Source organism: Pinus tabuliformis, chromosome 7 (assembly GCF_031772625.1).
Source record: "Pinus tabuliformis cultivar Carrire ecotype Pingquan chromosome 7, CPIR1, whole genome shotgun sequence".
Taxonomy (NCBI): Eukaryota; Viridiplantae; Streptophyta; class Pinopsida; order Pinales; family Pinaceae; genus Pinus; species Pinus tabuliformis.
The window spans coordinates 236,475,688-236,493,716 of NC_142293.1; the positions used below are offsets into that span (position 1 = coordinate 236,475,688).

The 18,029-nt window shown below is 34.0% G+C and overlaps 1 protein-coding gene across 1 annotated transcript in view; it reads left to right on the forward strand.

The window, feature by feature from the left end:
* The window catches only part of LOC149246724 (TraB family protein), a 140,985-nt gene extending 139,814 nt beyond the window's left edge, over positions 1 to 1,171 (forward strand). The window contains exon 10 of the transcript XR_016266550.1: positions 845 to 1,171. The gene's annotated coding sequence lies outside the window, so the exon portion shown is untranslated. The remainder of the gene's footprint in view (positions 1 to 844) is intronic.
* The last annotated feature ends 16,858 nt before the right edge of the window (positions 1,172 to 18,029 follow it).

The window sequence follows — 18,029 nt, forward strand, 5'->3', positions numbered from 1 at the left end:
AAATACACAAATTTCATTTTTTTGTTTACGGTAAGAAATGATACTTTCAAATTTAACAGAGATTTTGTTAAAATTCATAGTTTCATCTGATTGAAGAGAACTTCAATCACGGAACTTTGCTTTTTGGGGGGTTTTGTTAGTCTAAGTTAGAAATTTAAAAAAATGAATGTAACATGGAAGAAATATACCTCACATTAAATTATGGATTTATTGAAAAAGTTAAATTTGTTCATTGAATTCTTTATTTATTGGTAATTAATCACATGTGTATATGTTTAATGCAATTATTTTAGTGATATAACTAATAGTTGCACAATTTGAAAAATTTTCAATGTGCAAATCACTTTCAAATACAATTACACCATATAAATATTTTCATCATTTAAATACCAGAGCAAAGATTGTACATAAGGGTGAAGTTGGATCATATAAATATTTCCATCATTTAAATACTAGAGCTAAGATTGTACATAAGGGTGAAGTTGGATCTATTTTTACTAGTTGATTTTTTTTCTTTATTATTTTTTTTTTGGTATATAGGAAAAATGTTAGCAAGTTCTTGTAGATTCACAAAGCATTTGCTACTATCAATTTATTTAAAGTTTACTTTTTAATTTTTATTTTTATTTTTATGTTGAGATATTATTTTTCATTTTTCATTTTTACCTAATCAACTTTGACTCTTACTTTATCTAGTTTATTAGCAGTGTAGACATTATGTTACATATCTCATTCAAATTGGCTGGCAAAGTGCTCCTTCCAAAAAAAGGAATTGGAACAAAGCTCAAACCACTAGCCATGCTCAACGAGTGGTTGCTTAGTCCTCTATGTTTATGTCTTGCAGGTAAGTATCAACATCATTTATGGGAATTTGAAGACACTGGACTCTTCATTCAAATTTGTTGTTGTCCTATCTTTGTTAGCTAAATAAATGATTAAAGATTGTTGCTTCAAGATTTCACATAATATTGTATGTTGGACATGAAATGCACCTTGATATAAAATCATCATTAGACACACTTTCCTTCCTTAAAAACTTGTTCACAATTTGACATTTAACCTTCTAAGTGTATTCCAAATAAGGTGTGATCATTGGAAACAACTTAGTTTGGAGAGTGTTATATGTAAAACAATGGAAATGTGAAATGTTGGATTTTTGTTTTTTATTTTATTTTTATTGTGTGTTACTATTCAAATGTGCCCCATGGAGGTATCCTAGAGAACCCAAGTATTGTGAATATCTCATTTTTGTGAAGGAGGGGGAATGGTGGTGAGAAAGGGGGTGTTGTAAAGTCCCAAAATGCTAACATTGTCCAAGGGATGACATGAAACGTTTTCAATGAAATAATCAAGTATGGATTTGGAGAGTATAGGTCACACACCTTTGTTGAGGACTTGGGTCCATGTAGCACTACTTAAATGGCTTCTTATTTTGTAACTACATATTTGTTTTTTTATTATATGTTTTAATGATGTCCGAGCACAAAAAACATGATATGAAACTACTATTTGTAGCATGGTTCAATGTTTTCTGTAGATTTATAAATATAAATTTTATGCACAATCAATCTCTATCCTATCCACCATTGCGTATGGATATCATACTCAAATTCAACTTTTGAATATTGATTTATTGGGATATTTTTCCCTTTATTTTTTATTTTTATTTTTTATAAACAACAATAACTTATGAATAAATCGTGGCAGTGTTGTTTATTCCACAAAGAATCCAATGGGTTTAATTGGTTTGGTTCTAGTGGTTGCGATGAATATTGTTGCAAAAAAAACATAGCTGGCCCTTTTCCCAAAATGACATAAAATGGTGCATAGGATGCATTGTGACTCATTGTTATGATTATTCCAACATTCTAGTGGTTGTGATGAATATTGCTGCAAAATAACATAGTTAACCCTCTTTCCACAAAGATATAAAGATTGTGTAGGATGCATTGTGACTCGATGTTATGATTATTCCAACCTTGAGTAGCTAAATGAATTTTAAGGCTTTAATTTTTGATAGTTTATCTCTAGATAATATGGCACATAATTTTAAAGCTAGGATAATGCAATTGATTGTGTAGTGACTTTTGTTCGAAAGAGTTACTAATGAGTTCTTTGTTAGATTCATTAAAAGAAAACAACATAGTTTTGTTCGATGAATCATTTGAACCAAAAAAATACATTACCTCATAGTAGCTTCACATTGTGATCCAAAGGACCTATTGAAACACGATATATAAATGAGCACATTATTCTTGTTAGAAAATTAGAAAGGCAGAAAGATTTTCTTATATAGATAATTACTTGTGATTCTTTTATCTTTATGTTTTTTTTATCTTTTATTTCATCAAGCAATTGCCAAAACAATAACACAAAGACTCCAAATGTAGGCATACTGTTAATTTTAGGTATGTTCTATGCTTAAAGCAATTTATTTCAATTTTCACAGTTAGCTCCATATCTTTTCTAGATTAGCAATCACATCAGCGTTAAAGTAAACTGCAAATAGAACATAAACATAAATTGCAGAAGACAAGCCAAGACAAGAGGACACAAGATGTGGCTCTAGCCAGGAACAAACTCCAATGTGGGGAAACCCTTGATCAATTCTTCTTATATGTTCTTCAATAGTTCAACAGAGAGAGAGAGAGAGAGAGAGAGAGAGAGAGAGTACGTTTACAACAGAAGTCAACACTTTGACTTATCTAGATAAGAGTATAGATCATCTCTAAGAAGATGATACATGAGATCAGTTGAAGACATGTTACTTCAACTAATTTTCCAAGGTGACTCTTTCACCTATCGTTGTGTTGCATTTCATCATCACGCTGCACCTAATCGCGCTGCACCATGCTGCACTCATCATCACTATGCTGCATCTCATCATACTTCATTAATCATGACTGTACCCATCACTGTACTGCATTATGTGCCATTGCTGCACCAAGTTGCCATCCTGACCTATGTGTTGGCTGCACCTTGCTTGCTTGTTGTTCCTAGCATGCTTGTTGTCCTTAGCATGCTTGTTGTTGCATGCTAATTGTCCCTTGCATGCTAGCTGTAACATTGCATGCTTGGTGTATTCGCTGCTAAGTACCATACAATTGTCCCAATGTTAGTTAGTTGTCCCTTGCATGTTTCTCTCCTTCAGAGACAGATGCTCCAGCTGTTTCGACAGTTCCCGGCAGTTCTGGCAGTTTCGACTGTTCTCGGCAGTTCCAGTTGTTCCCGACAGTGCTAGAATCCCAACAATTTCGGCTTTTCCGGCAGTTTTGGCTTTTCCGGCTTTTCTAGTAGTTCCAGCTTTTCCAACATTTCCGACTTTTCCGACTTTTCTGGCAGTTCCGTCTTTTCCGGCAGTTCCAGTTTTTCTGGCTTTTCTAGCAGTTCCGGCTTTTCTGACATTTCCGGTAGTTCCAGCTTTTCCAACTTTTCTAACAGTTCCGGCTTTTCCGGCTTTTTCGGCAGTTCCAGCTTTTCCAGCAGTTCTGGCTTTTCCGTCTTTTCTGGCAGTTCCGGCTTTTCCGGCGTTTTCGGCAGTTCCGACTTTCTGCCCTCTGGATCATGGTAATGTTATTCCTTAGGATCTCTCCTCCTAAAACCTAAAGACAAGTAGAGAGAGGAAGAGATCCCAAGTGTGTTGAAATGACTTGAAGGCCACCTCTATTTATACTAAAACATTGAGCACATGTGGCGTTTATTTGGTTGTTGGCCGACCTTGACGAATTGCCTTATAACGCAAATAAATTCATAACTCCATGAATACTTATCGGAATCGGATGATCTTCAGATCAATCTTACACCTCTCGATGAGAGGGATCCAAGAAAAATATCAACTGCCATAAATAAGATGACCCACATGGAGTTTGGCCCTAGTTTCCAATTTTAACACTCCCTCTCAACTAGGGAGAACTCTATCTGTTGATCCATATGTCTGACTATACTATCTCTGCCATCAGTGCCCTACACTCCTCTTCTCTGCTTTGATCTGCTGAGCTCTGCTCTGCTGAACCATGAAGAAGAGTAATTGATCGAGAATGTCTCATACCATTCTCTACTGACTTGAAGTCAGTTTCATTTGAAGAGAGTGTGTCACATCACTCTTACTGACCCGAAGTTAGTTTATTGATCCCAGATCAATATCACAAGAGAGTGTCTCAAACCACTCATACTGATCCCAGATCAGTTTCATTGATCCTAGATCAATGGAGGTCATCCTAGCATAGGGAGTACGGTAGATACAGTGATGTGTCCATCGATAGTATTACTATGGTCCCTATCCTCATTTCCCTGCTCATTGATTAGATGAGAGGTACTTCCCATGAGTCCCAGACTGCATTGATAGGATGCCTCGACAAGAGAACTAATCATCCTGTTCACAAGAGAACGAATCATCCTGTCAGGGGATGCCACGGATAACTAATCATCCTGTTCCATAGTCGCCACGGGGAACAAATCATCCTGTTCCATAGTTGCCATGGGAGAACTAATCATCCTTTTCCACAGTGGCCACAGGATGTCTGTCTACATCTGATTTACGCCAAAGTTATTCTTTCAATTTAATAATAATAATAATAACCCAATAAATTGACATTTCAAACTTTCTTAACATTTTGAAACATATTATAATTTGAATAGGTTGATATTAAAAATAATTAAAGTGAAATTTAAAAGTAATAAAGAATCACAACCACCAGGTTATATCTTTCACTATAACTAGACCTCAGGTTAATTGTAGTGGGAGAAATCCATGTATATGGCATCAATACACAAAGAGGAACATCATGTTTAGCTTGGAATATATACAAATTCAATTTTATATCATTTGGTTATACTAACTCTGATTCGGTCGATTAAGTAGATGACAAAAAATTCAACACTAAGCTACACATTCAATTTATAACTTTCTTTCAGTCATGAAAACCATCCTACATCTATCATCAATAATAACAACTTAACAATTACAAGATCATATGAATTATTTTGGAAACATGCAACCATCAAACTACTCATTCCGGAAATATTGGATATCTGTCTTTTATATAAATATTCCGCAAAGTCAACGGGTTTATTTTTCTTTGTTTAAAATAAAATTTATATTCAATTTAATATAAATGAAGTGAATAGAATAAAAGAGAATGTAAAATAAAATCTTTTAGATAGTTTTAAGTGTTAGTTTAATTGCTCGAGGCTTTATTGTTAAAGTATTTTTCTATTGAAAGGTTATGGGTTCAATTCACTTGATATTCTTGAAGTCATGCTGTGTGGTTGAGTTGACAAAAAATGATCTATTAAAGTGGATCTGTCTAGTACAAATATTCCATGAACATAACAGTCACCCATCTCTAAACTATATATTAAGTTAAATTAGTATTATATATATATATATATATATATATATATATATATATATATATAATTTACTTATCTATCTATATATATATATATATGTAACTCAATATATATTTTTAATTTACTTATTTATTTTTTATTATAATAATAAGGAATATTATTTTTTGTGTTTTATTTAGCAAGTATAAATAGTGTTGTTGTTGTTGTTGTTTGAGGGTAAGTTTAAAACTCCATATTTGATGACGATACTTGAATTATTATGGATCAAACCTTTGAAGGGAAGTTCTACTATCCCTGTAAGTTTTATGTCGAGAGGTCCAATCATTGACTACTCCCATCCTTGGGCTTTTTTTATGAAAACAACCACGAGGAGAGTCATTGTTGTGGCATCATATTTGTATTACTTCTCTCTTATAGTTACTTGATGCATGGGAAAGCAAATATTGGGGTCTGCATTAATAACAAGGGTGAATTAAATGTTTTGTTTTCCTTACTCAAAACTGTAATTTCAAAGAATATATACATTTACAAGTATTTGGAGATTCAATTCTAGTCACGAAATGGATGCAAGGTTCAAGATTAGTTTTGAGCTCGGGCTTGAAGCCATAGAAAATAAACTGAAAGAGGTCATCAGTTTATTTCATGATATCTCTTTTCCACGTATTTGTAGAGAATACAATCCCATAACATATTCACTTTCGAAATCATCACTCAATGTTCTCTTAAATTCTTTAGTTAGGGAAGAATTTGAAGATGATTTTCTCACTTCCAATCAAGACAACAATTATATTGATATATATATATATATATATATATATATATATATATATAATTAGGATTTTGAAAATTTTTATGTATGCCATGGTTAAAGTGAAATATTTATTTATTCATTGGATATAATTTGAAAGGTTCAAATTAGATCATTTATGGTAGAAATATTTTGCAAAGAGAAAAAAAATATGACACCGTCTTTTCTTTAAAATGTATTTTCATATATATATATATCAAACTTGAGTCTAAATAGTTGTTCTTATGGCTGCGAGATAGGAAGACAACAGAAAAATTACTTTTTATTATAAAGATGTATTCCCTTGAAAGCTTGATAATCAAATGTTGTTCATAATCGAAAAACGTCCATCTTAAAATGCAAACATTCATTGATAATGTTCTATAACGGATTGTTGAAGCCCAAAATTGTCTCTTTTTGACAACCTTCGTACACTCCATTCTCCTTATTTTTTACTCTAATAATTCTAATTGAGCATTAGTTTACAAGGTTCATGGCAATAGCAGGTACCTAAACATCTTTTATTTCATAAGTTTCATTTTTCTTTATTATTTACCTCAATATTTGCATAAGCTATTGAATTGCACCAATTCTGCAGCTAATCATTGATTATGCAGCATAGTTGAAGGTTCGATGGGTTCCGAAACTCCAGCCCAGGAACAAGACATATGGGCAAGTGGATAATAGTTGGAATAACATTATTTACCTATATTCACGATCTAGATCGATGATAAGAACACCATATATGTGCAGTCAACGTGGAAATCAACCAACGAAGAAGGAGTCGAAGGCGAACCAGGTGAGCGAGAAAATTAATGGAAGCATATATTTAGCCTCATGATTTTCTTCTCTGATAGCAAATCATGAGGAAATCATGATATATTATCTTCTTATTTTATTTTTAGTCTTTGTCGAGTAGGATAGGCTCGTAAATCTCTAAAACAGTTATTGATAGAGGTTATAGATCTACCTCTCGGCATGATAAACACAAACTTGAAGACCTTAATATTATTATTTTTGAAACTTTGTTTGCATTTATAAAGGCAAGTTTGATCATTCTGTTGAGAAATTGTCTTGATGCGTATTTAGTTTCTAAGTAGTCGTGTTGTTACCTACATCTTGCAGGAGGGCCCCCTGGAGTTGTAAGGTTTTATCATTTTTAATTAACATTTCAATTCTGCATTTTATATAGTGTTTAATTAGTATATCTAACTGTCTAGTTTCGCTTTTGAATGAATGTTTAGGATTGAGTTTAAAACAGGATTTGTTTAATCATTTTGTTATAGGATGAATGAGTGAAGCTGAGATATCTTATGGACATGAACAGTAGTATGATAGAGTGTGGATTGATTTAGGATTTGTAGTATAGTTTGAGTTATATTTGAATTAAGTTACATTTGAGTGAAGAAAATTTTGATTTATATTAAGTGTGATATTTTAGATTAATTTCCTTTTCTATTGAAGCAATTTGGGTTTGATTTTAGAGTAATTTTATTTCTTCAAGTGTGATCTTTCTTTTGATAAGTGTGATCATTCTAGTTTGATTTTTATTTCAAGAAAGTGTGATATTTCTTTTAAGGAAGTGCAATCATTTTGATTTCATTTTTTGTTAAAGAGTGAGATATTTACTTTCATGTAAGAGTGATAGTTTTTAGAGAAAACATGTGCATCTCAATATCTCAATTTATCTAGGAACTGCTTGAATAATAAATACTTCTAGTACATATAGTGCACATACACTTCATCAGTGTACTAGCCCTAGTCGATAATCTATGTAGTAATTTAACATCAATTAAATTACCAAACATTTTGGCGCTGTTGTCAGGGACGTGTATATAGGAGTCTTTATTTTCATAAAAAAAATATATATATATATGTATAGGGAAAGAGATTCTAGAGGTAGATTTGTAAGTAGAGGTAGGAGTTTGATTCCAACATCACCACTCACCCCACCACGACCTTGTAGTGCCACACCATCCACCCAAACTCATATTCCATCATTTGCAGGTAGACATAAACTTCCTGAGGTACATAGATCTGAAATCAAACCCAAAGATTCACCAACTTCCTCTACTGAAGCTGTAGTAGAAGAAGCAAATCCTACATTCCCAAAAGGAGTAATATTTCTATCTTCAACTGGAGAACAACTTCTAGGACAAGAACTGGAAATCCCTAGTGGAAGAAATTGATTTTAACATTCCATTGATAGAAGAACCAAAGAAGGAACTAGAAAACCCAATTTTGGAACCTTATATTAGCTCTGAGGAATCTACAATGGCAGAAGGGGAAGGAGAAGTACATAATGTGAATGGTGAACCTAGGATTGGAAGTGGAAGAGGAGAAAATAGAGGAGGTGGAGGAAGAGGAAGAGGAGATGGTAGAGGAGATCCAGAACCTTTTCGATTTCCCATCTTTGATGAAGATACCAAACCACAATGAAAAATGTCTCACACTCTATCCTCCTTAATTTCCATGGATTAAGAACTAAGGATCTTGAAATATTTCTCTTTGAGTTTGAAGTCTTGTGTAGATCTTATGACTACTTGCTTGATACTCAAAAGCTGAAATTTTTTCCAGCCACTCTCAAAGGTGCAGCATTAAAATGGTTTATGGGCTTAGGAGCACATTCTGTAAGAACATGGGAATAAATGAAAAATGTGTTCTTAGAAAAATATGAGGATTATTGCATGCCCCATAACCTCAAAGATGAACTCTTTAAAATGATGCAAAAAGAAGAGGAAAATCTTAAAGATTTCATTGAAATATTTGCTTATAATGTAAAAAAGGGCTAAAATGCATAATCTAGATGAAGAAACTTTGAAATCTCTCTTGTTGAAATATGCCAGAGATGAGTGGATAGATCTTCTCAATTTGATGGGTAAGGGAAATATTTATTAGTTATCATTTGGAGACATTTGTGAGTTATGCATACACATTTCAAGAGGAAAGGCAAGAACTGGGAAAATTTTGAGAGATCTTGTTATGTCTAGGATTAAAAAATCTGCAGCTGGGACAATAAGTAGGGCTGAAATAGGGAATTTGCTTGAAATTTCAAAACAGATATTTTGGGGAGTCTTGAACAAATAGATACCCTTAAAATAAAAAACAAGAAAAGAGTTGAAAATGTTGCATTATCTATCTTTTGTCCAAAATGTAGAAAGAAGCATGCCTTGAGAGAATGCCCTCTTGACTTTAAAAGTGTAGAAACCTATGTTATATATGCATAAAATCATGATACAAATGAATGCCCTTCAATAACGGGTCTTAAAGTTGTCTATCAAGAGGAAGTAATGCCAAATCAAGTATAACATCTTTGTTTTATTGCTAAAAGACCATGGCAAAATCCATAATCGAATATGACTCAAGGTTTCAACACTAAAGCATATGCACAACCACCAAAAAGTAATTGGACTTTACCCATGCCTTGGAAACCTTGGCCTCAACCTTGGGAATAATGATGGAAAAATACTATGGAAAATATCCTCAATATCCTCATTTTCACCCCGGATGCGGGTGTCATTAAGTCTGCTCGGGGAGAGCCACATGCCCCGCATGGGCTGCCACGTGAGGCTCAAGGGCCTTTAATGCCCCTCGCTGCCGAGACTTCAAGTCGGGAGAGTATTCAAGCTGAAGGAGATGGCAAGCCTGCAGAGAGTATTCAATGCGGGCAAGTACCGAGGGAAGGTTAACGAGGTTAAGAATGATGGATTGTTGGGGTGCGAAGCTCAGTGCGACGAGAAGGCTCCTCAGAACTCTGTGCGAAGATGCTGCGATTTCATTGCTGAGAGCTCGGACGAGGTCCGCTCCATGCTTGTTTTTTCTGGTCTTTGTCTTTGTTCAGTTGTGCTCAGCCTCGACCCAATTTGGAGACAGCAAGCAGTTGGTAAGGAACGAAGGAACAGTTGGACCTCCTCTGCTCTGGAACAGGATAAGGAATTTACGGATACCATGGCGCGGCCGCGTGAAAGGATGCCTTGCAGAAGAGGTTCAGGGCGTGGTGAATCCTCTCGGCCCCCTGCAGCGGATGTTCATCATCACTGCTGCTGCTGCTATTGTTATAGAAGGGCAGGAGCTACCCCAATTCAAGCGAGTCAGCTTCTGGAGGCTGGTAGCTCCAATGATGGAGCGCCCAAGCTCCCAGCGTTTGGCTCTGTCATTTTTACACTGGGCAGCTCCAGGGACAATGCGGGAATTAATGCACATATCTCAGTGCTGTTCACCAAAATTCCTGAGGAGAATGAGGAAGGTTCATCAATGGTCCCGGCTGAGGAACGTCCAGAGGACAATAGGGGGAAGCGCCCATTGGGGGAGTCATCGAGTGCAGAGGGTAATTCAGAGAGGGAGCCTCAGCAAGCCCCCTCCCGAACTCGAGAGCAAGCGCTGCCAGCCCCCGCGCAAGACCCCATGGCACTATGGGAGGGTATCCCAAAGGGACAAGGATGGTGCAGAATACTGGAAGAGAAACCAGAGGAATAACCCCCAGCGGCACTCACGCGCATCTGCTGTCTTCTCTCAGGTCGGGTTCGGGGTCTCGGTTGATATCTGGTTTACGTCTTATGTCTTTGTTTGTTTCCTTTATGTACTGAGTCATGCTAGCGTCTACACTAGTCTTTCTGCTCTGGGTTATGTTCGCGGCTATCATAGTCTTTCTGGGTCATTAGTATTTTGTGGGAAGCCCCTGCGTGGGACGTTTTGGTGCTACATTGGAATATCACAGTGTCATGTGTATCGTTCTGAACTGGAAATATCGCCCTGCGAGGCAGAATTATGAGTCTGATAGAGCCGCCCAAGGAGCCGCAGTTGGTCCTGGGCAGCCAGTCTTTTTTGGATGTAATGTTTACTTGTATATAATAATATAGATTAGTTAGTGTTGCCGAGAAAAAAAAAATATCCTCAATTTCAAAAACATTACCCTGTTTTTCCACCACAATATTTTCCTCAGCCTGTTCAACCCTCTCAACCTCAAAATCCAAACCCACAACTTTCATTACCATTTCCACAAAATCAAATCAATTGTCTGTTCAACCACTTGCAAATCCAAATAATAAAAACTCACAACCTGTTTACAACATAGAGGGCAGAATTTCCAAACTTATATGATAACCCCATTAGATCTAAACAATGTCCAACTTAGATCTAGTAGAGTATTGGAAAAGAAGTCACCATCTGTTGTTATCCAAGAATCTGAAAAGGATGACCTCTAAGAAAGAGACATCTCTTCATTAAGAGGAAAATCCTCAAAAGCAAACCACCCCTATACATTTTGATGATACTCCAATAAACTCAACTCCTATTATAAAACAACCTTCAATTTCTATTCAAAATCCACATTTTCCTGAAAGATTGAAAATTGACAAAGGGGTAAAAAAATAGATTATGTTTCCAGATTACGATATGATAGATGAACTGAAGAATGTTTTTATAAAAATTCCTTTGTTACAAGATATCAAAGAAATACCAATATCTGCAAAGACAATCAAGGAGTTAAGTATTAAAAAACCAAGAAGAAGAAGAAAAATAAATAAATTAAAACAATCTAGTTAGTTGGGAAAATTGCAGATATCATGATGGGAAAACTAATAGTTCAAAAATATATAGATCCACGAAGTCTCATTGTGAAAACACGCATTAGTGGAATTGAGATTCCAAATACATTGATTGATTTGTGAGCAGCCATAAATATCATGATTAAACAAACTATGAATCAATTGAAGCTTCCTAATATTCAATATACGCCTACAATATTACAATTAGAAGATAGATATGTTATCAAACATGATGGTGTGTTAGAAGATATATTTGTATCCTTATATTCTTGGGAATATCCTGTTGATTACATGATCTTGAGACTCAAGAATAATCTAGGAGGACACCCATTTATTCTAGGTAGACCATAGTTAACTATAGCTAATGCTTTTATAAGTTGTAGATCTGGTGATATGTTTATCTTTGATGAAAGTTCGACAACGAAATTCACGTTATATCTTCCTGCAAAAACAACAATAGAAGTAGAAAGTGAAGCATGGATAGATGATAATAATAAAAACTGTTATATACAACTAATTTTTGCTATTTCAAAAATAGATGAAGAAGATAAGATTTTGAATTTAATGGAAATAATGAATCATCCTCATATTATGAAAAAAATCAAAGTTTTCAATAATAATGTAATATTGAATATATATCATCTCGTCAAATGACTTTACATTCTATGGAGAAATTTGGAAATTCTTTAATAGAATTTTTTCCAAGGAAAACTTTGAATATCAATGATAATCTAGAAGAATCTCAAAAGAAAGAATTAGTAAATATGTTACAAGAACATTCCTCTGCTTATGCATGGAAATACACTAATATGAAAAGAATTGATCATAACACTTGTATGCATCATATTTATATTGACTAAAATGCCAGACCAATTTGACAACCTTGGAGGAGGATGAATCCAAACCTGAGGGGAATTGTTAAAGAAGAATTACAAAAATTGTTAAATGTCAATTTCATTTATCCAATATCACACAACCAATGGGTCTCACCTTTGGTAATTGTTCCAAAAAAGAATGGAAAATGGAGAGTATGCATTGATTATAGGGAATTGAATAAAACTACTTTAAAAGATCATTTTCCATTTCCTTTTATAGATCAAGTTCTTGATACATTGGCAGGGAAAAAGTATTTTTCACTTTTGGATGGTTTTAGTGGATATAACCAAATCTAAGTAGCTCCAAAAGATCAAGATAAAACAACCTTTACCTGACCATGGGGAACTTATGCTTATCGAATGTTTCCTTTTGGATTATGTAATGCACCTGCAACATTCCAAAGGTTAGTTTTAGGAATTTTTTTCTGATCTAATTCTTGATTGTGTGGAAGTTTACATGGTTGATTTTATTGTCTATGGAAACTCTTTTGAAGAAGCTCTTAAAAATTTGGAAGAAGTTCTCATTAGGTGTAAAGAAGCAAATCTCTCATTAAGCCATGAAAAATGTTTTATGATGTTCACTGAGGGAATTGTTTTAGGCCACCATATTTTAGAAAATGGAATCAAAGTGGATGCATCTAAGGTAGAAGTAATTTCTAAAAAATCATTTCCTACTTATCAAAGAGATGTTAGAATTTTTCTTGGTTTTACTGGCTACGATAGAATATTTATAGGAAACTTTACGAAGATATCCTCTCCACTTTTCAAATTGCTTACAAAAGATTGTGAATTCATCTAGAATTGTGATTGCTAGAAAGCCTTTGAAATATTGAAAGAAAATATTTCTGAAGCACCCATTTTAAGAGGACCAAACTGGAAACTACGTTTTCACATTTCAACTAATGCCTCAGATACAACTTTAGGAGTTGTATTAGGACATAAATATTTAACTCCTTATGCCATTTACTATACAAGCAAAAATTTGACCCCTGCAGAGTTGAATTACACTGTAACAAAAAAGGAGTTTTTAGTTGTTGTACATGCCATCAATAAATTCAGACATTATATCACTGGTTATGAAACTTTCATTCACACAGATCATTCTACAATTAGATATTTAATGAATAAATCAATTACTAATGACATAATTACAAGATGGTTATTATTATTACAAGAATTCAATATTACTATTTTGGATATACTTAGAAAGCAAAAGACATTTGTTGATTTTATATCTAGAATCCAAAATGATAATAAAGATGTTCTTGTAAAAGATGATTTTCTTGATGAATATATTTTTACAGTATCTATTAAATCTCCTTGGTTTGCAGATATTGCTAATTATTTGGCTACAAGGAAATTATCATGATATTTGTATCCTCAAGAGAAAAGGAAAGTTATTCAAACTAGTGCATCTTATTCATGGATAAATGAAGAATTGTACAAAATAGGACCTGACTTAATCATTCGAAGATGTGTTAGAGAGGATGAAGTACCAGAGATATTAAAAGATTTTCATGATGAACCATGTGGAGGACATTTCGCTAATAAAAGAACTGCCTATAAGTCCTTCTCTTAGGATATTATTGGCCTTCTCTTTTTAAGGATGCCAAAGAATATGTTAAGAGATGTGACAATTGTCAAAGAATGGGGAAGCATGTTCCTTTGGATGAAATGCCTCTACAACCTCAAGTACTTATTGAACCTTTTGAGAAATGGGCTTTGGATTTTGTTGGTCCAATCAATCCACCGTTAAGACAAAAAATGTACATTCTTGTTTGTACAAATTATGTCACAAAATGGGTAGAAGCTAAAGCACTTTCTTTTGCTACTGAAAATGTTGTAGTTTCATTTCTTTTTGAGGATATTTTCACTCGTTTTGGTGTCCCAAGGGAAATTGTGACAGATCAAGGTACTTAATTTACATCCAAGTTGATACATAAGACAATGGAGAAATACAAAATCAAACATTGAAAGTCTACTCCATATTATCCACAAGCCAATGGACAAGTTGAATCTACCAATAAATTAATTGAAGCAATTCTTACCAAGACTATGCATCTGAATAGAAGGGATTGGGCAAAATATATTCTAGAAGCTTTATGGGTATATCGTACCACATGATGAAAATAAAAAAATTGTATAGACATGAAAACCAACATTGTTGGCATGTTTATAGAGAAAATTTAAGTTGAAAACCAAGAATTCTTGGGAGCAAATATTTTATTTTTAATTCCCTATTCTTGTCCCATTTCTTTTTATTCCTCTTTTGAAAAATAAGACAGCTACAAAATTGTCAATAATCTACAACTCTCATGGAATTCTGTAGTTGACTTGACAGATTGCAACTAGGGAAAATGAAGATCATGGCAAAAGAAAATTGAATGAATATCACAGCTAAAGCAACCTGAGTACAACCTACAAAAGGAAAAATCCAAAATTAGTAAGGCAAGATAGAAGGTATGTAAATATTAGTTAGATAATAAAGGGGAAAACATTGAATTATGAAATTAAATAGATGTATGACCGTTGCTACTTCCATTTTGTATAATGATTACTTTCATTATGATAAGACTTCGGTTCTAACAAAAATATCTTATCAAAAGGATATAAATCTAATATGAAACCTTGTTATCATTCAAATTTACTCCCTTCTTTTCGTATATTATCCCACTTCCTTCGCGTAGCATCACAGTTCCTTGCATCATATCCATTCCACTCAAGCATGTTCCATTGCTAAAAACGCCTCACCTATTACCCAAATTTTTTCTTTTTTGACCTACTCCATAACCAAACTCCTTCCACAACCCTGTCAAAAAGAGAAATTAGGGACTAAGACTTCTTCAGAATGGGAGTCATTGTACAGTTAGAGTCGAACGGGGCTAAATTTCTTGAAGGATACCCACAAGTGAAACAGCAGTTGCAGCAAGCGCAATGGTTAAGATTTGTTGAAAAAATTGATGGGCATGAGAAAGAAGTTACAAAATCATTTGCTAGGGCATATGATGGTATTGAAGCAGAGATTGGAGACATTAAATTTGTTCTGACAAATTCATTTGTAGCGGAAGCTACCAGATTACTGTGAATCAGGGAAATATGGTTCAAGGACCGGAAGATTAAGGAGAAATAATGGGAGGTCTTCCTTAAAAATCCAAGTATGGATATCTCTGGTTTTAAGAATTGAATCCTAGTCATAGACTTAAAGAATAAATGGAGGAATTTGCTATTAATTATTCAAAAATTCATAACTTGTGAGGGTAGGTTTGGAAACATGTTCTTTTACCGTGCTTCCTGATTAACAATATGAGAAAAATGGTTGGAAACATTCAGAGGAAAATGGAGTCCATAGGTAATTCCTTGTACCATCATGGGTTAGTGAAAATTTTAATTGAAGCCCATCTGAAAAGCAAAGGAGATAATGGGGAGTATTTTTTTATTAGAAATCATTTCAAAGAACCTGAACAAGAAGGGCCTATTGATAAAACAAGAAAGAGTAGAAGAAATTTGCCCTCCAACCCTAAGGAAAACTCCCTTGGATAAGAAACACAACAAGATCAATATTATGATGATGAAACCCCACTTATAACTGTCTTAGAAAATCTTAAGCAGAGAAATGTTAGAAGAAAGATAGTTAGCAATAAAAGGTAAATTACATCAAAAGGAGAAACAAAACAAGGAGGAGTCCAAAAACGTCCCCGTACTACTGAAAAATCAACATAAAATATAAGATGAAGTGCAAAGCTTAATAGACAAATACATGCATAGTCTCAGCAATCTCCATAATTTTTCAATTTATAAGAAGAAGAAGAACTGAGAGTTTCGTCGCCAGTTGCAAGTCCATCTAGGAGAACTCCAAAAGCTGACCATATCCGGCAAGAAATATACAATTACATAGAATCTCTGCAACAAAGAGCTACAAGAAAAATTGTTGAATCATCCTCAGCTGAGAAGAAACTATTGATTTTGATCCTCCAAAAGAACCCCAAATTGTAAACACTCTTAAGAAGGAAATCTATGAATTGGAGGTATTAAATAGACATTTGAAGTAGGAATATGAAACACTAAAGGCACAAAATGAAATCCATAGAACTCAAAATGAAAACATCTTGTTACATCTTAGTTTATGGTATGAGAAAAATAAAAAAATTAACGCTAAAACCAAATTTCTTAAGAAAAAGGTCATAAGTTTGCAACATAGGATCTTGATGAAGAAATCAAGGATGGCAACAGTCAATATCAGGAAAGCAAGAAGAACTAACTTAGATGTTCTTTCTCAGGCCTCTGAAGAAGCTCAGTAACAGAGAAGGATTACAAAAATTTTAAATTTAATGCATGAGGACATGTAATGTCTTCTGTGTGGGAGATTGTTGAAGCCCAAATTGTCGCTTTTTGACAACCTTCTTACACTCCATCCTCCTTCTTTTTTACTCTAATAACTCTAATTGAGAATTAGTTTACAAGGTTTATAACGATAAAAGGTACTTAAACATCTTTTATTTCATAAGTTTCATTGTTCTTTATTATTTAGCTCAATATTTGCATAAGCTACTGAATTGCACCAATTTTGCAGCTAATGAATGATTTCGTAGCATAGTTAAAGGTTTGATGGGTTCTGAAACTCCAACCGAGGAACAAGACATACGGTTAGGTGACTAATAGCTTTCATAATGTTATTTACCTATCTTCATGGCCTGGATCGATGATAAGAACACCATATAGGCCCCGTCAACACGGAAGTCAACCAATTAAGAAGGAGCCGAAGGCGAACCAGGCGAGTAAGAAAATTAATGGAAGTAGATATTTAGCCTCATGATTTGCTTCTCCGCTAGAAAATCATGAGAGATTATTTTCTTATGTTATTTTTAGTCTTTTTCGAGTAGTATAGGCTCGTAAATCTATAAAACAGTTATTGATAGAGGTTATAAATCTATGTCTCGTCATGATAAACAAAGACTTGAAGACCTGGATATTTTTTTTTTTTGAAACTATGTTTTCATTTGTAAAGGCGAGTTTGATCATTTTGCTGAGCAATTTTCTTGATGCGTATTTAGTTTCTGAGTAGTCATGTTGTTGCCTACATCCCGCAGAAGGGCCCCTTGGAGTTGTAAGGTTTTATCATTTTTAATTAACATTTCATTCTGCATAGTTTCAATTTTGAATGAATGTTTAGGATTGAGTTTAAAACAGGATTTGTTTAATCATTTTGCTATAGGATGAATGAGTAAAGTCGAGATATCTTATGCACATGAACATTAGTATGACAAAGTGTGGACTTATTTAGGATTTGTAATATAGTATGAGTTATATTTGAGTTAAGTTACATTTGAGTGAAGAAAATTTTGATTTATATTAAGTGTGATATTTTAGATTAATTTCATTTTTTGTTGAAGCAATTTGGGTTTGATTTCAGAGTAATTTTATTTCTGCAAGTGTAAACTTTCTTTTGAGTAAGTTTGATAATTCTAGTTT